Source organism: Aethina tumida, chromosome 1, assembly GCF_024364675.1.
Source record: "Aethina tumida isolate Nest 87 chromosome 1, icAetTumi1.1, whole genome shotgun sequence".
NCBI lineage: Eukaryota > Metazoa > Arthropoda > Insecta > Coleoptera > Nitidulidae > Aethina > Aethina tumida.
In genome coordinates this window covers 62631264-62639867 of record NC_065435.1, presented here as the reverse complement: position 1 = coordinate 62639867, position 8604 = coordinate 62631264, and positions in this window count along the sequence as shown.

Below are 8604 nucleotides of genomic sequence, written 5' to 3'. Positions count from 1 at the left end.
AATAATATCTTTCTATTGTAAAATACAATAAAAAAATAAATGTCTTATGTGTATATATATATATATATTTTTATAAGATAAGCGGTCAATTAATAAATACGTACTAAAAGTCAGAATCATATGATTGTCAATTATTCAAACTAATGAAAAATATATGGTCCTCATATACAATACTATTTGAAAGTTAAAAATTTTGAGGAAACTAATTAGAAATTATAAAAATGTTATAATGTTTCTTTACTTTTAAAAAATAAATTTTTCTGACATTCCTTTATATCAAAAAGAAAGAACTTTCTTGTAGTAAACACTTTATGTTACTCTAAATCTTTATATTTTGTTTACTCAAAAAGAAAAACTGATATGCAATTAAATGAAATCGTAGTGAAACGTGTGTTCACCACAATTAAAAATTTATACCGGAGCAGGTTTACAGCACCTAATAATCATTAAAACTAAATTGCAGTTAAACTTTAAACATGCACGAATGGGTATAATGCCGACGATTAATTAATTCCATGTTATTTAAAATTTATTTTTATTTAAAAACAAATTCACGGATTGCATGCCCGATCTGATATTTCACTATTTAACTTAACGTAAATGAAAAAGCCCGTTCGCCAGGAAAATAATTTGATGGTAACGGGTTTTATTGCGAAATGCATTTAATATTCATATTGCAGTTTGGCCGAAAAAAAAAATCCGTTACCGAGTGAGCATTTATATTTGGGAAATATTTATGACGGGTCGAAGCCCACACGGCCGGACCGTTCCGGGTGTGTAAAAATGGCATTTCCACTCGTATTACTTTAATACTTTGCATATAGTTGTGGAGCGTAAATGTAATTCAGTCGAATCTCGGACTTTCAATAAACATTTACGTCGCAGCCGACTTCTAATGAACGATAACGCGGACGGACGGGGAACGGGGCCCGCTTATGGCATAAATGATGGATGAGCGATGCGAGTGGGACGGTTTTAGGCAAAGTTGGCAACTCGTAAAGTTGAGGATTACATAAAAGTATGACCGAGAAAATGCTCGCGAGGAAATTCCGCCGCACACATCCATAAAAGTTCGCCTGAGCCCGCGACCCTCTCCCGTCGAGTATTTTTAGAAGGAAAGTTAAAATGCGCCACTTCTGTTATTACAATCGCTTTAAAGACGCGGCTGAGTTTTTACCTTCCGTTTAAAGATTAGGACTCACTGTTTCTCATTCCTAATTCACTTCACGAACTATACGTTGTGAAAAATAACAAACTATAGTTATTTCCTTTAGTTTTTTTACCCATTTGAGTGATTTTTTTTTCTGAATATTTAAAACATTTCAATCATTTGTTAACTTTTTTGGGTAGCTTTCAAAAAACTTAATTCTCAAAATTTTTATAAATAAATTTATTTAATTGTTAAAATATGCCAATTCTTTTATTGCAATTATTTTAAAGACGCGGTGGAGTTTTTCCAACCCATTAAGAATTAGGACTCATTTTTTTCATTTCTAATTTACTTCACGAACTATACATTTAGTTTTAGAACTTTTTTCTGATTACTTAAATAATTCTATCTTTTTTGGATAGCTTTAAAGAAATTCAATTCTCAAAATTTAATATATATATATATATATATATATATATATATATATATATATATATATATATATATATATAATAATTTAGGACTGTTTCTCATTTCCAATTCACTTCGTGGACTATACAACGTCAAAAATAACTAACTATAGCAATTTCATTTAGTTATTTATCCATTAAAGTAAACTTTTTTTTTTGATTACTTAATATATTTTTAATTATTTGTTAAATAATCAGTGTATTTTTCGAATAACCTTATGGATTGTAAATCCTCAAAATTTTAAAAATTAAATTAATTTAATAGTTAAAATGTGACTCCCAGTTCAAGATTATGATTTGCCGTTTCTCATTTCTAATCCACTTCCGTTTAAGGATTAGGATTCTCATTTATAATTCACTTCACGGAATATATATACATCGTCAAAATAACGAACTGTACTTTTATTACTTAATAATGTATTTTTAATTATTGCTTAAATAGGCTTTTACCTTTTTTATATAGTAATCTTCAAAATTTATAAAAATAGATAAATTTAATTTGTTATGTAATGTAATGTCATACGATGAAATAAGCTCTTGACATAATATTTTTAACATAATAACCAATTTAAACTCATATCTATCAGAATGTATGCCAAATATATAAATAATATATAATGGTATAAAATTATTATTATAATAAACACATAATTATTATATATAATATTAATTTTGTACAGAATTATATTACATATTTACAACTATTAAATAATACAAATATTTTAATAAAATGAATGTCATTCATTATTGCATAATTGAATTTTAGATTAAACAATAACAGTAGATCAGTGCATGTATTAGTGAGGCAATAAATTTGTGTGTGCAGATCGTAAATATTGCATTAATATTTTATTGAATTTTCTGAGATCTGAGAGTTTGTTACAATTCTTTTAAGTTTAAAACAAAAAATAAATTATTACTTACTATTACTAACATACGTTACACTAAAATTGGAAAAAGTTAAAGAGGTCATTAGCAATTATTGTGTCATCAAAACTCCTGAACTAAAGAATAGTTTTAATCCTAAAGTTAATAATTTCAGAAACATAGAGTCCAGTGAAAAAACTACTTTTTTATTTTTTTATAGATAATGTCTGAAATTGGTCACATTTCAGAATTTTAAGAAAAATATAATATTTTGGGGATGTATCTTATATATTAAAAAAGTAACATATATTTATTAACTAGGTTAGACAGTACTGAGTTACTAGGTCATCGGTTACAATGCCCCGTAATTTTTCTTCCTTACTCATTGTCGAACTCTACTGTATCACGAAATAATTTTAATAATAATTTTGGTGAACCTCAGCTTTTCCAAATACGTGAGAAGCCTTTTTATAAAAAACTTTAATAATGGACCTTATTTTACTCTTTCTACGCATTAATTTCCAATAATTTTGCTATCTTTCAAAAATATTTAATATTTAAACTCGACGTCAATTTTTTATCTAAAATTAGATACCAATATTTAACTGAATCTGCCCACCGAATATTTACATTATCTACTGAAATTTAATTAGGTAGCAATCTTATTTATTGACTAATAATTGGTTATCTGCGTAGAAGGAGTGAGAACTATTTTTGTCCTGATAATCCGTATTTGAAAAATTACTGTTTGACTGAGGTATATTGGATATGTTTCATTTTCATAAATTTGATGTGTAATTTTCAATAGACCTTTATATTTTGTATAATTGCGTAAATTTACTTTAAAACGTTTGTTTGTAGAATATAATATTTACGAGCGCCTAATGTATCTCCCTAAATCTTGTTTTCTTTCTCTTCCAACTTTGTACAGAATATTTGAGTTATTTTTTCTCAAAAAATAAACGAAAAATATTTATTAACACAAGAAAATACCTTGCACCCATGTTAATTAATAAAAACTGATGATTGTTCATTCTGAAATGTATTAAACATTTATAATCATAAAATCGTTTCCAAATCTATCTCGCAAACGTTAAAAGCTTATAAATTCTTAAGAAGCAAACAGCAAGGCGCTTTGAAGTTTGGGATATATTAAAGTTCTCAGTTGGTCTTCAAAGTCAACATTTTTTATAAAATTTAACACAGTCAGTCGTCTGGTTAAAAAATATGAACATTATTACTGCTAAATAATTTAAAACCTTGTTAAAGGTTAAAGTTTATATTGTCCCATTTAATAAGTGATAATAAAATTAAATCTGTAGATAAAATCATAATTACATTTGTATTTTGATCTTCATACTATACTCTCATGAATAAAATATTGAATTATGATAAATAATTAAAAATAGTTTTCAATTAGTTAATAACTTAGACAATTAGTAATATACATTAATGTTGCCACTTGAATATAAACATTAATGAAATTACGTTAAATCCTTCAGGTGTACGTCACTTCTGTCATGTTAAAAGCTCATAGTAGATATTAATTGGGACTTGAACATAGTGTACAATTTTAGCTCGTTACAAAGCTAATGTAGATTGACATAGCTATTAAATATGCCAAAATATTTAATCATAGTATATTTTAAATTAATAAGGAAATGAAATAATATATTATATTGAAATATAAACTGTGTAACTAATAAATAGATTTACTGTTCTTAAATGATTATAAAATATAGTGATTTGCATTTATCTAGTTTTTTCTTTTCTTGATTTATTCATCTGTTTCTATACTTCTAAATTAATTATATTAATTTTTTTTGAAAAATACGTATTTTTTTTGAAAATATGGCAATTTTGAAACTTTTATATGAATCGTCTTCAAGCAATAGTTGTCCCTTTATAGAGCTTTTATTAAGAGTAGTGATTTCTAACTACCAAAAGATCTCTTTTATATGAGTTATGGTAAATTATACAAATATAAGAGGGTGAACAATTATTTTTTACTAATATTGTGAAAAATTAACAACATTTAATTTAATTAATTTTGTAGCATATCAACAGTTTTTTTACACAAATCATCTTACCCCACAGCCACTAACTAATGGTTTTGATGTACGTGTAATTATAAATCGAAATAAGTAGTCATACTGTCATAATCTCTGTCAATATATTTGACTAACATAAAGATAGCGACTAAAACCATTATTCACATTTATTTACGAACTACAAACTAGCCAAAAAAAACGAATAGCGATTTTAACACTACATATCGGCCCCTAGACATCGCATACAATAAATCATTTTATGTTCATGTTTTACATATATTTATTCCACTTCGTCATCTTACCATATTAGTTACTTTATTCAGATCTCCTTCTACGTAGATAATATTTTTCTTCCATATGGTCAGAAAATAATTTATGTACATAATTATGTGGGAAAATAATCATCAAATTTACATTTTTTAAACAAAAATGTTTGCCGTAGCTTAAAACATTTTTACGCCGAGGACTTTAATTCGTAAGAAACAAACATTAAGATGCTTTGAAGTCAAAGTTTGGAATATATTAAGATTTCAGTTCGTCTTCAAAGTTAAACTTTTTATATTAATTTTAACACAACCAGTCATCTAGAAAATATGTGCAAAGGAATATTTCCATCAAAAACTACTGCACAAAGGAATAAGGAAACTATAAATAATTAGAGGGACTTAAGCTACATTAAAAGTTAAATGTAACGAGAAGATCAATTTGCGATAGCAAATTAATTATTACGCTTACACTTACTTTTGGAATGTTTTTAAATTATTACTCACAGACATCTCTCAACGGTTACTTTCTTAATTGTTCTTATGCAGAATATACTTAAAATAAATATTGTTGTGTGAGGATAAAAGAATAAGTATTATTGTACTAAAACTACTTAATCCATGACGAAATAAATAAATTAAAATATCATTTCAAACGGTCCTAATTAGTATCCAGCATTTTAAAAAAATATTATACAACTCATATACTGGCGCCGGAGGGTGCAATGCTTCACACTACTCCTGAATCTTTGCATACAGATTCAAGGAAAACATCAAATGTGGAAAGGAAGACATATAAAAGAGGGAGAAATAAAAATGAGTGTACTGTGTAAAGGTATACAGAGTATAAGGCGTGTAATTATAATTCCTTTTTAACTTTTTTAGACTTATAGCCTGGCCGACTGTGGTAAGTGTCACACTCCTACTTCTCCTATATTGTACCAAGCGCTCCAAAAGTTATTTAATAAAAACATGCTTTAGGAGATTATTTTTTTTCTTATTGGAGATTTTGCGTACTCTGGTATCTCATGTATTTTCAACACAATTTTAAGTGCGTCAGGATATGTCCTAAAAATATTCAATTCAAAATTCGAATTTTGCATTTATCCAGAACGAAAAAAGGAGGGAACAGGCAAAGAGAGCCGTATCGACGAAGACACTGTGTTGTTTCAAAATACGTCTATGATTGAAGTATTAGGCTATTTCACTGTAGTTTTCAGTGTTAAAAAAGAGTCGGCAAAGTTAGTGGAGTTTTTACACGTTACTTTATTTTTAAAATAATATTTACTAATAATTATTTTTTTTATCCATGAAATATCTAACAATAGTTAGATAAGAGGATTACAAAAAGATTAATACAATACTTATCTCATCAATCATTTATTGTAATTTTAATCATAGAATTCCCGGTATAATTTTGCTTATTATAACGTATTTATGGGAATTAAAATGTACTCGGGGTGTTTAGAGAGAAAAGAGAAATATTTATACTGCGGGTGGGACATTCATTTATTTATTTTTTCATTTTATTTATTTGGATAATATAATTTATTGAATATCTTATTTTTTATGTCAAATTAGTTAGTACATTAATGTTTTGAGTAAATTCTTATCTTCTTCGTTAATATTTAATGGAAACTCGAGATAAATCTTTTATAATTATGACCTTAATTGAGAACAATTCCTTTCTTTTTTTTTTCGTACGCGTACCCTCTCTCACCCTATTATGTTTATGTATGATAGGATGAATGGGACGAATTAGTGTCCTGACCATGTTGTGAAATGGATCTATCTACACGCGTGTTACAAATGATGGTAATGTGGAGAAAGATTACTGTTTAGATGTTTTGGTGGTTGGTCGCAGTTTTTCGCTTGTTTTCACGTTATTATTATACAATTATTTTGTTTAGTAATAAATATAAAATCTTGACAACATCAGTAGTCATACTGTTTCTGCCAAATTTAATTTACACTGAATATTCCATGTGAACATCTGAATAAAAACACACAAAGGATTTATTATGAAAATTCAGATTATTTACTTAGTGTGGAATTGTCATGTAAAACCGTACCTTGTTTTCTTAAATTATATATAAATACGTATAAACCATTCATTTATGATTTATTTTGATTTATCTCCGTCGGGCTGTTAAGCGTCTATTGTGTTTTACGATGGAACGACGTCACCTAACTAAGCACGAAGAAATGAATTAAGCAGTGGGAGAGCTTCAAGGTGGTTTAAGGCAATTGAGGTAGGACAGGTTTAGTGCATCCCAAAGTGTCATTAGTCGGTTATGGAGGCGCTTTAGAGAAACGAATAGTCTAATTGAACAACATACAGGTCATGGACACTATAAGGAAAACTGATGATCGGTATTTACATTTACTTGAAGACAACTGTTTCTTACAGCATCTGGGTTAGTAAGATAATTACATCAAGAATATAACGTAGTAGTTGATCGGGATAACAGATTACATGAAGTCAATCAACATTCTAGAAGACCAATAAGAGGCCCACCTCTTACTAGAGACAATCGCTAAAGAAGATTGGAATGGTGTGAACATTTTCAAAACTGGGTTAAAAATGACTGCATGATAGTTTTATCCAGATTTTCGTCAAACGAGAGTTTATAGGGAACATCTTAGGCACGTCCAGGAAGTATGCTGATGCTATTGATGTACACTTCCGCCTCATGTACCATAATTCTCGTCCTCATAACATGCGTGTTGTGACATTGTGACATTGAGACATTGAGATTTTACTATGACATAATCACCAGACTTAAATACGATAGAGCATGTGTAGAACATGCTTCAAAAAAGAATTTCTTCACAAATGAGCAATATACACAACACCTTTATATTGACTAAAATAATAATATAAATAAATAATGGTGGAATAGTTAAACTAACGCGTGTCACAGTGGATGGCACCTGGCATTCGTAGTGACCGTAAGACGAAGCCACTTCGGTGAAAACGTATGCAAAAAGTTGCCGGCAATGACCAGAGGGGGTTTAAAAAATTCTTTATTAAAATTATTTTTGGTTAATTTAAATTATCTTTCATTTTACTCTAAAAACTAATGATATGCGAATTAACTTTATTATGTTTATATTTTAAATTTATCAAATGTTTGTTTACTTTAATTTGGTTTAAATAAACAAGGATATAATATAAAATTTTGCATGTTATTTACATAGAGATCTGAAACAAAAGTATCCCGCGACTTTACTTGTTCCTATTTTATTGTATTTAATTTAATTATTGGCATAGCGGAGGAAATCTCCAATAAAATTCTTCACATACAAAGTAGTCAACACTAAACTTAATAGATCTATTTCGTTTAAAGATTTAACGTTATTTCTGACAGCACTTTTAGCTTCCTTACTCATTTAAATACACATTGAACTTTACATTGTTTTGTTAAATTTGAAGACCCTATCAGAGAGGATTTTTTAAAATGTTAATGCTAGAAAAGAAATTTACTTACTCATTTTCTTTAAATTTGTCATCAATATTTAAAATTTGCTGAACATTAATTAATCAAAATTATTTTTATATTCACTGTATCTGAATTTTAGAAATAAATCCTAATGCGGTTTGAAGTTGTTTAGTAAATTAAATAATTTTGTAGTTTGTACAAAGTTTTAATATTAATTTTAATTTGTTGTTTGGTAAAAAGTAGTGTTTTTGTAGACTATTAATATCGTAAATTCAAAATAATTTTATAAAGTAAATAAAATGGGTTAATAGAATATATAATCTATTTCGATCTGTGGTTTAGATTATGTTTATAAATTCA